Source organism: Chelonia mydas, chromosome 1, assembly GCF_015237465.2.
Source record: "Chelonia mydas isolate rCheMyd1 chromosome 1, rCheMyd1.pri.v2, whole genome shotgun sequence".
NCBI classification, from domain to species: Eukaryota; Metazoa; Chordata; order Testudines; family Cheloniidae; genus Chelonia; species Chelonia mydas.
The window spans coordinates 266,577,644-266,594,660 of NC_057849.1; the positions used below are offsets into that span (position 1 = coordinate 266,577,644).

Sequence of the window (17,017 nt, forward strand, 5' to 3'; positions counted from 1 at the left end):
AAGAACAAGCAAGAGAGTGGTAGATGAAGGGAGACCAAAGGAGCCAGTCCAGCAAACAAAGATAGAGATAATGTAACTGTTCTGTAAAATTCTGAACCAATCTTGATCAGTTACTTGTACAATTTGAGGTGCATTGCAAACTTTGCTTACTACTATCCAAATTACATAGTTGGTTCCTCAGCTCGTGCAAATTGGAGTAGCTCAAATGAATGCAAATTAAAGTTGCATCAGCTGAGGATCTATGTATTTTGAAACAAGGAAATGATAAAGTCTGCAATGTGCCTTAAACTGTACATGTTCAACATCACCACAAGGGAACTATGCTGATCTGATCCTTGGCATTCAAAGTAACACTGGTGACTGTCACATGGAGCTTGTGAATTCAGCAATAATAGCTTGGCAGCCTCTACCAGAAATTGTTTCTCTCTTTGCTTGACACACATTTTAGATGGCTGACATTTCCCTTTCATCCCAACAAAGCTTTGTATAAAATACTCACTGCTTTTTGTTATGGAATGGATTTAAGCGAAAGGGATGTTTCTCTGTAAAGCAAATAAAAATGTTCCCTTTGATAAGAACAATCTTTCAACAAAATCTCCTCCTCCCTTTTGGAGAGTTTTCTCATCCTGATCCATGATACTTTGAGTGTAACTCAAAGACACAAACCAATGGGCACAAAATAAGGAGATAGCCAGTGGATTATGAACCAAAATTTCAGTTTGGTTACTGATAAGTGACTTTCAGTGAAGATTCATTTGAGGTACTGAAGTTTATAAACTTAGGTCTTACAGGCATTTGTAGGTGTTTTAACAAGCCTATGGCCACTTAGGATTTTACAGTTGTCACTATGCTGCATACTGTGGCAAGTCAGATACTCAATAGAGATACCCGTGGTAGAACCAAAATGTCCCTGCTTTGTAGGCATAGGGCCTTACCACTTGAGCTAAAGAAGGAACTTCATTAGCAGTATAAGACCTATGACACAGAGGTGAGCTGCTCTGATTCTGCCCAGAAGATGGCAATGGTATAGCCCCATACTGCAACATGTAATAACGGGAATGGATTTACCTCTGTACTGTTTGATAAGAAGCATGGGCATGCTTGTGAAAAACTGGATTTGAAATAATGTGCATACTTTAATGTAACTGGCTACTTTGGGACATTCTTGCAGGGTTTGGTTTTTGTTTTTTAAATTTTGAAGTCATTTGAATGTTGCTAGCGTTTTAAGCATGTAATTTCATTTTATTCTTGTTTGGATTTCATGTAGAGGAGTTTGACTCTTTCTTTTTAAGTACATTTTATTAAGAGTCAGTAAATCAGTTTTAACCATTCATGTTCATTTTATTGCTAAATGTTAAAGAGACAAAGGCCATTAACCTTTTCAAAGAAGATAGAACTTGGCATTTTCTTTTAATGGTGGGGTTCATTGTATGAACAGAAAGGCACACTCTGAAAGGAACAGCAGCTGTCTGGATTGCATCTGATGACACAACTCCAGAGACTATTGTGTTCAGGTTAAAAATTGTTTCTAGTGTTTCTAGTGACTCCTATGGTTTAGAGGTGGCTGCTGGTCAAGTATTCTCCAGGAGGACCTTCCACACAGAATCCTTTGTGTTCATTTTCTTCACCCAACAACCCCCGATTGAACTTTCTTTAAAATCTTAATGATGATTTCAGGAGTGAAATGGTGGCTCACTAGTTCTCAAACCCTCTGCTAGCTCTTTATGGCCAAGTTTAAAGGTACTGAGTACCCACTGGTTCAGCTGACTTCAACAGGTCCCGCAGATTCTCAGTACCTCTAAAATCAAGCCATGCATACTTTCCTGCACCTGCTCCCAGGGAGCGCTCACCACTGGAGTTTTGCCCGTTCTGTTTATTTTTATATTTTACAAGCACTCAGTCTCTACACAGGATGACAAGATTCAAAACCAGGTAGCTTTCTTGCTAGCAAGTATTTTTTTGATCCGTCAGAGCCTTGTAATTTCTGACACCTAAACTGTGATCTGCTTTCAGCCCTAATTGCACCATCAATATACATACCCACTGCTTATATTTTTCAAATGCATTTGACGTCTTTGCACTGTTCGTAAGAGAAAGACGAAACTTCCATTTTAAAGAGGCACTGCTTTGAAAGCTTTTTTCTCTAGCCTAAAAACACAAACACACACATACACACTCTCTTTTTCTGTCTCTCTCATATGCATTGGGGAAAAAGGGATTAAGCATGTGTTGCAAGGGATGATAGAGTGTATGTTTAAAGGCAATAAAATGATGAATTTTACTTATTTTGCTTGAGAGTTCTGTTTTGACATGAAATTTTAATTTTTCAATATAATTAGTTGTATTTGAAAAAATGAATTCAATTGAAACTATTCTTGTTTCATATTCCGGGGCTAATTATTGTGACTGCGGGAAGCAGTGTGTGGCGGTCTGCGGGGGCAGGGTAGCCTTAACTAACACTATGTAATTAACATTACACAGACCTTTATTGCATTGGCCCTGTGGTAGGATCAGTGCCTGACTCTGATGGGGCTCTGTGTGGATGGAAGGATGGATGGGGCCTAAGAGACTGGGTGCAATATAAGGCTTTATGCTCTAGAGAGCTCTGAGCAGGGCTCCAAACACTGTGCTGTTGAGTACTGTCTGCTAGATTGTCCCCTGTCATAGAGGCCTGCCGTGGTCAGCAGGAGTGCATTAGGATAGGACCTTTGGATGCCTATGTTTTTGACCTTGTGCAGCAAACCATTAGCATAGGATTGAGCATAAGGCCTGCTTTCGCAGACTCCTGGGGAGAGACCATAGTGGAAGCTGAGTTGACTGAGAGAAGGAGGTCAAGGAACCCATGTTAGTCTATTGCCATATCCCAAAGAGATTCAGTTTATAAAAGGAATAATCCAACTTGATACCACCCTCTGCATCGACTGGTGTATCCAGTCTGATTTGTGTGTGTATCTTATATCTGGGATTTGTGTCTTGTACAGAACTACGGGCCCAATCCAAAACCCACTGAAATCCATGGGAAGTTTTGGATCAGATCCTTAATGCACTGAACAAATAAATAGTAATTCTGTTACCCTTTTGGGAGGTTTGAAAGGGTGGGAAGAGGTCTGGCAAGTGATCAAGGGATGAGGAGCTGGCTTCGAGGAAAATCTATGCAGCATGGGATTGGGGTAAAGGCTAGTGCCTTAAAATTGGAAACGGGGAGATTGCAGAACATCTTTGGAAGATACATTGTACGTTACTTTGCTCCAAGACCTCCTGAAAGGAAAGTCCTCCCCTCCCCTAAGGGTGTGATTTTGATTCAGTAGCCCAACTTGCCCCCTATTGGACAGGGCAATGTGACAATCACATCTCTCTTTGGGCCTGATCCAAAGCCCAGTGAAGTCAATGGGAGTCTTTCCATTGCTTTCAGTAGGCTTTGGATCTGGCCCTTAAACTTTTTTCACCCACTATTCTGCCTGTGCCCTAGTTTACGAACATTCCTATACAATACACAGCGGTATCTCAGAAATGGTCTGTAATAAACTACCTGGCCACCAGAGCAAGAGGGGAATAATAGGAAGAAGGTGAGGGATTGGGAAACTGTCCATAAAAGGATTTTGCTCTGCAAAGTGGATTATAGAATGAAGTGTTGGCAAATCCCTGGTAGACACATGAAAATGTCAAGAAATCCAAGGAAATGCTCATATTTAAAATACTTGACATGAACCTCATTACACACAGCCCTTCACACCCCACCAGTAATGTGTTGTGAGCACTTCAAAAAGGGAAGGAAGGGCTGTCACGGCACAGGAAGGAGGGAAAAAGATGCTGGCAGTTGATCTGAGTGTCCACTGGTGCAAAGACAAATATAAGTAGCTACACAGTGTAATACCTGGGAACTCTCACTGCTGGTTTCCAGGCTCAGCAGCAGAAATACTGAATTATTTACTACGCTACAGACACATGATGTACAGGTAACTTATTCGATAGCTCGTGCTGAATGGCAGGTATGAGATTGTGTAGCGTTTAACATGACTTAAGAGGGTAATAAAGCTCTAACATGCTGTTGCTGCTAAAAGAAACTGACATCTTTGTTTTGTTAATTGAACAGATCATAGTATTCTACACCTAAAAGAGCTCAGAAGGGGGCTGGAGTGTTGAGAGACTAATTTTTGTGTCGGCATCAGCAGCATTAAAATGCAAGGCGATGCCATATTAAGTCACTATACACAGGAACAGTTCATTTGTTAAGTCTACTGTTATGTATCTAGCTCAGTCAGACTCACTATCTTATTTATTACTACAGTATAGAATACTTGTTCTGTTTTCAATGTTGGATGGTGATAATCGAGGGGAACGTGAATACAGAATGGAATATACACAGGGGTAAATGGTTGCATGTTCTATTTAGTACTAAGTAATCACAAAATAACATTTGACACAAATAACAAATATACAGCATGTGAACATTAGCAAAAGGCTGAGGAGAGTTGTATGTACTGTATTTACATAGGGAGAAAAGCATCCGATAGGTTTAAAGATGTTGCTCTCCATTCTTTTTTCCTCTCAGAAGTTGTAGTGTCAGCATGTAGATATAATTGTGTGTTTCATTTTTTATTTGATTTGGGCCCTGATCCAATCCCCATTTGAAGTCAATGGGAGTCTTAATTAGTTTCAGTGGGCATTTTATCAGATCCTTTAAAGCAGATATCTAGATTACACATATCTATTTTAATTTTGCTAAACTACTACTGCTGTAGCATGGAAGAAAGCAAAGCTTTAGCTGAAGAATTACAATGCAGCTCTCTGTTTTCAGCAATGAAATTTGACTGGATTCTTGCTTGTAAGGTTTCTGCCTTTGGTAAGAACTGGGATTGAGCCACACAGTTCAGTTCCAGATGTTCCCAAAGAGCCAGGCTGTCTGCATTTGGTGTTCAGCTCCGTATAAAGATCAACCACAAAATTTGGGCCTAGCTCTGAATTTCCATAATGTTGGTCTGTATTTGGATCATGGTTTTTTGGTTTGAGCTCAGGTCTAGGTTATTCACAACTGAATCAAACCCTAGCTCTGTCACCATCAAACTTTCCTCTGTTTGTCACTTTGGTCACTGATGGGTAAGAGTGAGGAATAACATGAGACAGAATGTGCAGTTGCTATGAGATATCCGAAAGCCTCAGGTGCACGGAGAAACATAAAGGCGAAGGCCATGTGCCTCCAGTGCCTGTTGAGAAGTGTGGTTCACTGGCTAAGAGCAGACTTTGGAGTGTGATGTTCTACTGAGAAAATGCACGTTTAATTTGTGTCTTAAAGGCGCAAGGGGACTCTAGGATGTTAAATCCTCCAGTGTCACTGAAATGACATCATTAGCTTAAGTGCAACATTTGCTTTGTGAGGTCTTTGAAATAGCCATAGCCTGGACTAAAACCACTCTGACACTCAACAGAAACACCAGCTGTTTGTGGGAGGGAGAGGAAGCCTGCTGTGAATAATCTAGAAAAGGGTTTTTCCCCCATTCAAGAAGTAATTCCGTTGAGTTGCTGAGAGCAGCTTTAGTCCCAAATAAGCAACTTCAGAGGCCTCCCACAGCACATGCTGCACCCCCCTGCCCAAAAAATGTCACAGATTTCAGTAGGCACTGGAGGAGAAGGTAATAATGAGCATTTATAGAGCACTTCCCATTTTTCAAAAGGCTGTGCACACATTCACTAAGAGAACGCAAGCACAACCAACCCTTGGACCATGTGTGAAGTAGGCGAGGAAGGTGATGCTCCCCCATTTTCAAGTGGTGAAATCAGGGGTGCTGGAACAGTTTGTATAGTGGGGATCCTGAGAGCCATTGAACCAAACTGTAAACCTTGTATATGATGGAAACCACTTCAAATCAGGGTGTGTGGAAGCACCCCCTGCATCCCTAGTTCCAGTGCCTGTGGGTGAGATTGAGTCAGAGGGATGAAAGGACTCGGTCAAGTTAACAGTGGCAGAGATAAGATTAAAATTTAGGTATCCCTGAGCTCCCAAGCTTTGCTCTGGGCCACACAGCTCCTAAGATCCCTGTTTTTCTTTAGAAATCGCCTTTTGAGTGGATTTTTTTTTTAAAGTTTCCTGATTTTTATTGTGCTATGTCCTTATGCACCAGAAGAGGCCACTATAATCAGCAGTCGCTAATCCCCTCCCCCTGCATTTGTTTAATAACAACATGGGCTGGAATCTCTGCCAGGCTCAAGCCTGCCTATTCACTAAAATAGGTTAATTTACCAGTTCCCCTCTCTGGCTAAGGTTTGGTTCAGATTCTCAGGTGGGGAAGCGGATTCTGGCATGACTGTTGCACTTGATGGGGCTAGTAATTCAGTCACAGTAGGGAAGCAGGGTGATTTAATTATTTGAAGCACAAGCCTTGGAAATAGAAGATCTGAGTTCTCTCAACTCGTACTGACCCACTCTGTGAGCTTGGATAACTCGATTGCCCTCTCTGTGCATCATTTGCTCCACACCTCCTTCAAAATGTGCATAATACTTACTCACTGTTATAAGTGTTTTGAGATCCTCAAACAAAGGCATTGGGAATAAATGGAAGGAGGTGACTGTGTTCAGATCCAGATTAGATTTAGGCTGCGTTCAAAGGCTAACAAGGGCTAGAGTTTGGATTTTATGGTGCAGAATCCTGGCTTATTGCATGATTGGTGGTCTAAAAGTACAGCAATATAAATCTACCAAGATCGCTCCAGCTTTCCTTTATTGTGAACAGTGGAAATAGTTTGAGAGTTTTGCCATTGAGGTCTGCATCTGAACCAAATCAGGAAAATAGCAGTGTTAGATCAAATCTACACTTAAAAGTACAGGGTTGGGTTAAGGTCTGGGGTTCCCTACCCTGCCCCTGGAATTCAGAGGAGAGAGCCTCAAATAGCAATTTCACATCTGAAGCAATCTCTAGGCCTCCAGCAGTGCAGAGTGGTGGTGTTGTTTTCTGCACCTGGCAAGGAAACTTATGGACATTTTCAATTTTTGCTTCATTTAAAAAACAGCAACAAAAATCTCACCTACAATATTTCTGTTGGAAAAGGTGCAGAAACTGCTAAGTCATCAAATAAATCAGAGCCCACCAACTGTTTTCTTAGGATCTGTGTAGGTTTTAGTGTGATTCAAGAGTAAATAACTCAGTGATGTGGGTATTGCCTAAGGTTATTTGGTGAGCTGCAGGACAACTGCACTAGCAGAGAAGTTAAGCGTATTTATTTCTGCACAGAAGGTGCCCAGTGGTTAGCCTAACGCTGCCAGGGCCCTCTCCCGCTTCTGATTTCTGTTGTGGCATGAGCTAAAAGAACTGGGTCCCATGGTTGTAGGTGCCTGCTTGCGGCAGGGTGCTAGAGGCAGAGGAGCAGGTGGTAATGCATTGCCCAGCTGATTGCTGGTGGCTGACCGTCCACCTGCTGGGGTAGGATTGGGGTGGTTGGGCTGCCTGAGCTAGTGTGAAGATCAAAGATTCAAGAATGAGGGAGGCTGCAGTTCGTTGGTTGGGAGGACCCTGAAATTCTTGTGGGTCCAGGCCTCTGGATATGATTTCACAAGAGAACTCCTCTGTACATGAGAGAAGAGTATGAATGGTTGGTCTGTAATTCAGGCTCAGGACTGAGAGTTCAGAGACCAGCATTCTACCCCAAGCTTTGCCACAAACTGCCTGTGTGATTTTGGGCAAGTCACTTAACCTGTCTTTGCCCCATCATCAATAAACTGGGGGAATCAGACCCCCACCCCAAGGTACTGTGAGGGTAAGTTCATTAATGTTTGTAAAGCACTTTGAGTTCAGAAGGAAAGTGCTATAGAAATGCAAAATATTGTTATATATTATCTTACACACTAAAATATATTTTTCGTAAATACTTCCTCTTTAAAGGGATGCTTTTATTAGAATCCAGTTTAAAATAGGGCACCTTTTTCGTATGCCCTTTAAAAGGTCCGTTCTGCTCCTCCCTTGATGTTTCTAATGGCCTCTTCAGAAAGGGAGACCCTGACTAATTGTACAGGAAAAGCTCTGAAACTGACGAGACAAAATGATGTGAAATGCACAGAGTAAACTGAAAAACAGAGACAGTCTTATTTGCGGCAAGCATCTTTCAGCTCTGGTAATCTTAGGCGTCATTTGTAACTGTAGCAAATACAAAATGTTCAGACAGAAGTGTGATTTTTTCCCCCCTCCCTTCATATTAATGGTGTTTAACTGGCAGGAGACCCCATTCCTAAAAAGTTGCTGAACCTGGTTGAAGCAATTTTAGTGCGTCTCTAGGATTTATTAATTTAAATAGTACATTTGACAAATGGGGGGAGAACTAATCTATGTTTATACCTTTAACATGTGTGCTGAGTCTGTTCTGTCTCCAGATCGTTTACTTTGGCAAACGTGATAAATACAGGCCCACAGACATGAAGATATAGTGGGAGTTAAACATGACAAACGACAAGAAAATAAGGCTGTATGCTGCCATTTATATGCACCAACATACCTTGTAAAAGTAGCTGACATACTTTAGATGTGTTTGCAAGTGTAGGGACTACTTTTACAAGACATACAACATTAGTAGCCCACAGAGCAGAAAGCAGATGTAACGTAGACCCACAGAAGTTTAGAGGTGAAGAAGCCTTAGCTGTGAAGATGAATTAAGTTTTTGGAAGATGAAAAGTGCTATTTAAATGCTAAGTCCTTGTATGAACTCAATCTTATTGTGCCTAAATAGTACAGCAAAGGTGGGTACTTGACATGGGTTCAGGGACATGGCCCGTCCTTACAGGGGACTAGCAGCCCATCCTATGGGTTTCAATGGCAGGTGAGGGAGGGCACACAGCATCCTTTGGGCTCAGACTGCAGGGCTAGAATTTTTCAAGAGTGGCATCCAATTTGTTGGCACTTCAGGATTTTTTGGTGTCTACCTACCGTGTCTCAAATTGGGCACCCACATACAGAGGCCAGTTTAGAAAATTTTGGCCTAAGCATTCAGCTCTCGGTTGGCATGTTGGCAGTGAGTTAATGATGTGGTTGCTTGTGTTTATTTTAGACCCTTAACATTTGTTTTAATATCACGTTGATGGTTTCATTTATCACCGCCATCTGACTTCACTTAGAAAATATCATGTCCCTCCCTCAGCAGAAGACTAAGCAACGTCTTAATTAATTAAAATAATTTTTTACAAGCACTCGGAATGACACTTTGCAGAAAAAGATTGAGCCTCAAGGGGTTGGAACGTATGTGGGGGGGATCCCCACCGGCCCCTCTGAATGCCGTTCTCGGAGCACTAACCAAGCGCCCCTAGAAATTAAGCAAATGTAAAATGACTCTTTTCCGAGAAAATGGCTCATCAAAATGGTTTTAATTGCAGTGTTGTTGTATCAGTGTGATGCGCATGCAGATGCAGTAGAGTGAAAGTAATGTGTGCCATCTAGAGCCTAATGAGCTGTACAGATCACAGTGCAGCCTAACCACAAAGGGGCAGGGGGCGAGAGGATGGGAGGGAACAGCGCAGGGGTCTGAGTATAAGCTCATGTGCTCAGGCAACATCTTTACTGTGTTCATCTTACTTGTGTGTTCAAAGTAACAACGCTTCGCTTTGTAATTCTCCGTTCTCTTTTGGGCGGAGGAAGGGATGAAGTGGAGGAAAGAAGGGTGATCATGCCCATCACTTTTTGTCTCTAGCAGTAATAGATGGCAAGGCACAGAGCAGCCTGAGTCTCTTGGGGACAGCAAAAAACTAGAGCTATAAGATGGGTCTGAAACAAGGCAATATCTGGTGAGAAGGCATTTAATCAAGTTCTCCAAGCCCTAAAATTCAGATTACAAACTAATTCAATTCCATCCTTGTGGAAAGAGAGAACTAGCATTTCTGGGAGACCACTTTAAGCCCTGGGATCTATTGCTGTGCTTCTGGAAAGTAAAGCTTTAAAATTAATAGCAACAAGAGGGCTTGTAGTTTTTCTTACATTTTCCTCAAAAGGCACCTAACACCTTTCTCAAGCCAGAGAACCAAGGTTGTTTGGCTTCTGATTTCATCTTCCTGAATTATTTTACCCTCATATTACAAACTGTTACCTTCTCATGCTAATTGGCCCAGATTTCTCAGCAGTAAGCTCGAAAAGCATCTGTAGGAAAGGGGTGAACATTTGAAAGAGAACACTGTGAGGACCGGTCTACACACAAAGTTTGCACCAGGTCAGCTAAAGGCATGATTCTATAGCAGTTGAGTTACACTGGTACAGCTTTCTGTGTGGACGCTCGCAAGTGCAAGGTAAACCATTGTGAGTGTCCACGCAGGAGTTTAACTAAGGGCATATGTACAGTATGGGCGCTACAATGGCACTGGTGCAGCGATGCAGCTATGCTGCTGTAGTGCGGTAGTATAGACACTCTCTACATTGACGGAAGGGCATTTTCCTTCCATGTAGATAATCCACCTCACCAAGTGGTGGTAGCTAGGTCAACAGAAGCATCCTTCCGCTGACCTAGCCATTCTGTACCAGAGGTTGGGTTGGCTTAATTACAGTGCACAGGGTCACATAGCTAGGTCATTTTAAGTGTAGACCAGGCCTAAGTAATTTTTAGACCAATTCAAACTAAACAGGTGCAACTTTGGTGTGTAGGCTAGCCCTAAGACTATGTGCAGATTGTCTGGAATAGGCAGATACATACATAAAAGGCATAAAATTAACATACAGGGCCTAAGTCCCCACTTCCCTGTGGACTTATTTACAGCTGTGAAGAGTGAGTGTAAAATTCAACTGCTCTGATGTGGTAGTATTTTACACCCAGTTTACACCTTACACATAGGTGTAAATGACAATGTGAGACGCATGAAGCCCCCAAATTCATACATTCTTGGAGTCCATACATTCTTGGAGTCTCTGTTGCTCTCAGCAGAAGGAAGCATGCTGGATTGAGTTGGAATTTTTCCATTCAGACACAGACCTCCCCATTCTGAATTTCCAGACTTGATCCTGATACATCACCCAGTGTTCTGAAGGATGACGAGGAAAGAGTTGGGGATGGGATACGCTTGGCTTGGAAAAAGTGTCGCTCAGGTGACTACTCCTTACTTTGAGACACTTCGGTCCTTTTACAAGTTTAGATCAAGAAATGTTTCACTTTGAATCTTTTAGGAACAGACTTCAGAAGAGAGAGAGCGAGAGAGAGCACTCTTTTGTTGTTATAAGCAGAGCTCTCAGAAGGTGCTTGGCTTTGGAGTCATCATGCCTTGTCTGAACATGAAATTGCTATTAGCAGTGGTCTGAGGAATTAGGTGAACTTTCACTTTTGCATTATTTATTTAACTTTCCAATTCCATTTGTCAAGGGATAAAGATGAACCTTGTTTTCCCCCTTAGAATGCATTTATTCCAGGATTGGGATGGAGCTCAGCTGGTGTCCTCAGTTTGCTTATAATACTGATTAGTTTGTTGTGTGAAATGTGCTGCGTCTGCAGAATTTAAGAACGCCCAACAGCTATTTAGACTGGTTTAGGGAGATGTCAGTCTCTTTCCTGCCCTGTTTGTTGGGACGGTCATCTCTTGATTTTAGATAAGTGCATCCCAGTTCAGCAAAATATTCCCCTGGTACGTTTTTACACACTTTTCAAGCAGGCTAGTAGCATTACTTGACATTTGCAGGCAGCCATGTGGATGATCCTCCTGGACTTTTCGTCATTACTGTTGAATGCCAGACAGTCTCATCTCCTAAAATCTCAACTGTACGTAGCAATACCTGTCTTTGTGTTCGTTCCTTCTCGCAGTTCTAAATCTAACACCGGTCGTGAGGGAGAATAACATGGAAGGAAATGAAGGTTGCTCGCTGTCATCTCTCTAAACCACAGCAAGGGGGCGATGTGGTTCAGAACGTGTCTCGTTTGTCTAGATAGACCTGATCTCTTTTATCTGCCTCATTTCTGCAATACATTATTATTACTAATTATGGGTATACCACTGAAAGTGTGCTAGATGCCTTACAAAAATAATAGTATTATTATTATTATTTGTTTGTATTACAGTAGTGCCTAGAAACCCCAACTGAGGTAGGGGCTCAGTTGTGCTAGGCACTGTATGATACATAGTGAGAGGCATTTCCTGTCCAGAAGAGATTACAGTCTAAACAGACAAGATTGACAAAGGGGCGGGAAGGGAAATAGAAACACAGAGAGGTAATGGGACTTGCCCAAGCTAGCAGAGCAGGTCAGGCAGAGCTGAGGTATGGACAAGGCCCTTATCCTGAGGCACTTTCATTCATAATGGGTTAAGGTCAGCAGTGATCCAGTAAGGAGTCAGAGCTAGATGAGACTGAGCGCACATTGCCCTGCTGAAGTTTAGTTATTCAAGGGCAGGTAGTTGCCTCACGCCAGCCATTAGGAGATTATCCACCAGAATGTTTGCTTCTGTAGGAGTGTCTTTTCTCTTCCTGAAGACTTTACAGTGGAAGGAAGATGAGACAAAACAAGGGGAGAAGAGGAAAGGAAAACAGACTGATATGGGGATGAGATGATTAAGGGCCCTGAAGGTGAGGAGAAGGAGCTTGGTTTCGATGTACTGTAGTAAAAGAAAAGGAGTGAGTGACAGTATTCAAGGGGCGAGGGGGGGCTGGTGACCCAGCACACTAAGGGAGATGAGTTTAGCAGTGGCACTTCGGAGAGAAGTTGGGAGGGCAGGGAAGAGGAGGTTACAGTAATAAATGCCTGATGACCAAAGCGTGGTATAATAAGGGGGTCTTTATCTGTTAGCATCTCCTTGTGGTGGGACAGGGAGCTACATCGACTTGGCTGCACCCCCCCATGATGCCAGCACATCCGACTCTACATTTGTCAAGTCCTTGTCAAGGACCGACCCCTCTTGGCCGGGTCCTCAATAGTCTCTGTCCCTTGTAGGATAATGGGGAAGTGGAATTTCCCTGGCTTTAGTAGGGGCTCATCAGCACTAGTTTCCCTGAGTTTAGAAGGTTTTTCTCTCAGGAGCCCTGGCTGGGTAGGTAGGGGAACCCAGGCCTGCCCACTCCACTGGGTTCCAGCTCTGGGCCCTTGTTTGGAACAGCCAGAACCAGTCCCTTGTGGTTTCTTGAGCCACTTCCTGCCTCTATCTTCCCCAGCCACTTGCCCTGCTTCTCCCTCTTTGGTGGGCAGGGTCTCACCAACCTTCTGGAGGGATCCTCTCTGCAATCCCTCTGTCTCTCTGGCAGCCACAACATCTGCCTGCCTTGCAACCTTTTGGCAGCCCCACAGCAGCAGAATAAATCAGCTCTGGCAGAGCAGGCAGGCACTTGCTTTGTTAACCCTTTGGCTGCTGAACCAGCATGGGTATATAATTCCTATGACAAATGGGCAAGGGCCTCAGCATCAGGAACAGAGAGGAAAAGGCAGATTTGGTGGTGTGCAAGAGCTTGGATGTTGGGAGAGATGCTGAGAACCACACCAAAACAACTCCCTCTTCCATCTCCCCTCTCACCCTCATTGCATGTGTGAAATCAATGTCTCGCTTTCTAAACATTGTCTCTGGTAGATTATTTGTTTGTGTTGCACCTTGAGTGTCTTTCTGAGGATCGTGGGACCATAATCTAAAATTGTGATTACATGAAAACTGTCTTATGTAACCTCTCAAGGAGCTGATATCAATTGATTCCTTAATTGAGATGACCCTTGAGTGAAGGTGTAGCAGAATTATACCTAATACTTGTGAGGACACTTTGGAGTGGCCTCTTAATGTAGGAAGTTGCCTAACAAGGGTAATTTCTGTAATACTATTGTTGTTGTTTAAAAATAAGACACAGTTGCCCTGATCTTTGAGTCCACTATGGTGCTTGATGCTGAAACAAAGGGGGCAGTGAGCAGAAGTAGCTGTATGTATGTCACGTTTGCACTCCACCAGTCCCAGGAGCTGCTGTGGGCCAGCAAGTCTGAGTAGCCGTACAGCTGCTCCAACTTAAGCTAGCTGGTGATAGCTCCCCTGAGGCCTTTATGCCCACTGGGGCACAGCATGTTTTGGCCCCACACTCCAGGCTCACCTAAGTCACACCTCTTACTCAGGAGAGGATGGCACTGAGCTGATTAAACTGGTTTGAAGGCCTTTAAGGAAATTCCCAGCTGTCTGGACAAGGCAGCTTTATCCTCTGTGTGCTGTGTCAGGGACAAGGCCCATGGTATCTAAAAGTGAATTTACTGGAATGCGGGAAAAAGATGCTCTCTTCCAAGATTTGTAAATTGTTTTCCTAATTCTTCCTCATTTAAAAATGGCTGTTGATAGACTATACTGAAATGGTCACATCTCCTGTGGTAGAAAGTACCATTCCTTCCTGCTTGTATGAATTGCCAGCCTTGGAGAATGGCACAGTGCTGGCTTTTTAGAGAAGTTAGAAAATTTTGTTTGAAAAATGTCTTTTTTGGGGGGGAGGGGAGCAAGCGGGGGAAGGGAAGAGGAAGAGAAAATCAGCCTGACTCAGTTATGCATTTCAGTGACCCAAAAATCTACATTTTTATGTTAATCAGAGGTACTTGGCTGCACACAGACCTATATATATAGTTTTCTAAAACTTAAAAAGGTTCATTTGGAACTAAGATAGTACTAAAAACAAAACTGCGAGACTTTCGGTGAATGTGACGCGGAAGTCAAAAATCCTTATCAGCTTGTGAAGCTGATACTGATTTATATTCAAGTGGAAATTCCTAGCCTTTCATAGAGTGTCTGCTGATAGACACATCCTTTCGACTTTTTTCCGCGTACACTATCACTCTAGTCTGGTGAGTAAAGTCATGCTGGAACCTATTGTTAATTCTTTCAGTTGCAGCACGATTTTCCCTGCTGCAAGACAGTTCCACTGTAGCAAATATATTCAAATCAAGAATGTTTAGTTTCCACTGGAATGAGATTTTTTCTATGTCCCTTCAGACAGACTTTCTGGTTTTAGTGAGTTCAGCTCTTTTGTTGCACTCTAGAAAAGAACCTGTTTTTTCCATTCATTATTTTCCCCACGCCTATATCTCTGGGACTGACACAGGGACACACACAATCTTCCTGCGGGTTTGCTATAAGTCTTCTGGAGTGAAACAAGCATCCGATGAAGTGAGCTGTAGCTCACAAAAGCTTATGCTCAATTAAATTTGTTAGTCTATAAGGTGCCACTAGTACTCCTTTTCTTTTTGTGAATACAGACTAACACGGCTGCTACTCTGAAGCTTAAACAGACAACTTAATGCTGCAGCTTTTGTCACAAGTTGTCTCTCCGCCTACAAATAGTCCCTTTGACATCAAAGATAGTGGTTGCAGAGCTGGGTTCAGGTACAGCTAGAACACAGATTCATTCCCATGTGGAACTGTATCAAATGCTTTACTGAAATCCAGCTACATTAGATCTACTCCATTTCCTTTGTCTAGAAAATCGGTTATATTCTTAAAGAAAGAGATCAGGTTGATGTGCACGATCTACTTTTTGTAAAACCACATTGTATTTTATCCCAGTTACATTATCTACATCTACTGAAGTAGATCCTGCCACAGAACTTCAGTGGCGGAAAGTCTGCCAGAAGAGTAGACTGCTGAGGCACAAAATGGCCACAACCTGGCCTCTGCTAGAACCACCTGAAAGTGGGTCAGGGCTGCCAAAGATGAGGTTTATTTACAAACATCACTTTCCACTATAGGGACTCATATTGGAACATAGAGCTGCATCCCTCTCCCAAACGGAGGTCAGGTGACAACAATGCTGCCTACTCCTTCCTGAGCGGTTGTTTTTGTTGGGAACAGTGATTCATAGTGAACCGTTTCTCTGGAATGCTGCTTTAAAATGGGAGTTTGATTAATTTCTGGCTCATCATGGATTAGAACTTGGCTGTAGCAACTGGTGAGAAAACACTCCCTTTGGCAGTTTCTGCAATTGGACAGGAAAACAGCAAATCATTCATTGCGTGAGAAGTCATGTGACAGATGTTTTGTTACTTCGCTGTCTTCAATGGCTTTCAAAACTCAGCATGAAATTGAATAACTTAGTTTTAAAAAAAATTACTTTCCATGAAAACACTTTGTATTCAAACTTCACCATTTTTTAAAAATACAGAATATAGAAACCACCATATGAAAAGTAATACTGAAAGGCCTACAAAGCACAAACATATATGTAAATATGATATGAGCACATACACAGACTCATGCATTCTGACAGCCACATCCTGTTCTCCAATGTGCATGCACGGCTCCCATATTTTTTTAAGAAAGGGTATTTATTTAGAAGAATAGCATAGATTTGAAGATACATAATAGAACTAATTTGGGTAATGTATCCTAAAAGACTATTGCTGAGAAGCCACAGATGTCATTCTTTGCAGATATGTGTAATTTAATATTGTCAGATTATTTTAGTCCTTGTTCTAGTTTAGGCTCAGATTCAGCAAGATATGTAAGCACATATGTGACACTTTCTTGGGGTGTCCAGAACTGTAAATCACCATTACCTCTTTGCCTCAGCATAAAAGGCATCTGCTAGTGCTGAACGGAATGACAACTCCCTGCCACTCCAGTTTGTTAGCCAGCCCCACAGATTCCTCAGGATCCCAACAGTCCTAACTTTGCCTTGCAGGTCAACCCGTGGTGCCCCAAGCCCTGCAGAAGCATTTTCCTGCAGCATCCAGCCCATCACTGCTCATAGAAATTACCAAGTCTACTGTCTCTAAAGAGACAGTGTACACACCAGATTGCTTAATTTAACCAGAAATTGACGCTCTTCTGCTTAACGTAGCGGCTCTGAGATGTACTTATGGTAAAACAACGAGCACTGAGATTTAAGTGATACTAAGCAAGAATAATAGAGACAGAAATGATTACAAATAAAACCAAAGTATAACATGCTTCCGAATCACTAAAACTTAACAGGCTGCAGTCCTTGACTAAAGAGAAGTCTCTCACCTGAAGCAACCTTTCAGCATCACCCACCCACACTGCAAAGCATTCACCATTGAAAGATACAAGGAGAGATGGCCTCTTTGTCCCCTCAGGGATGGATAACTATGATGTCTTTTTGCGTCTCCT

The 17,017-nt window shown here is 42.5% G+C and overlaps 1 protein-coding gene across 2 annotated transcripts in view; it reads left to right on the forward strand.

Annotated features, from left to right (window-relative positions):
* Positions 1-17,017, forward strand: part of TMCC3 (transmembrane and coiled-coil domain family 3) — a 229,553-nt gene that overhangs the window by 44,064 nt on the left and 168,472 nt on the right. The window contains exon 1 of one of the 2 annotated variants that reach the window (XM_043545937.1): positions 3,870-3,956. The exons of the other annotated variant lie outside the window; for it this stretch is intronic. The gene's annotated coding sequence lies outside the window, so the exon portion shown is untranslated. Of the gene's footprint in view, positions 1-3,869; positions 3,957-17,017 lie in introns of those variants that run through there. 2 annotated transcript variants of the gene reach the window in all.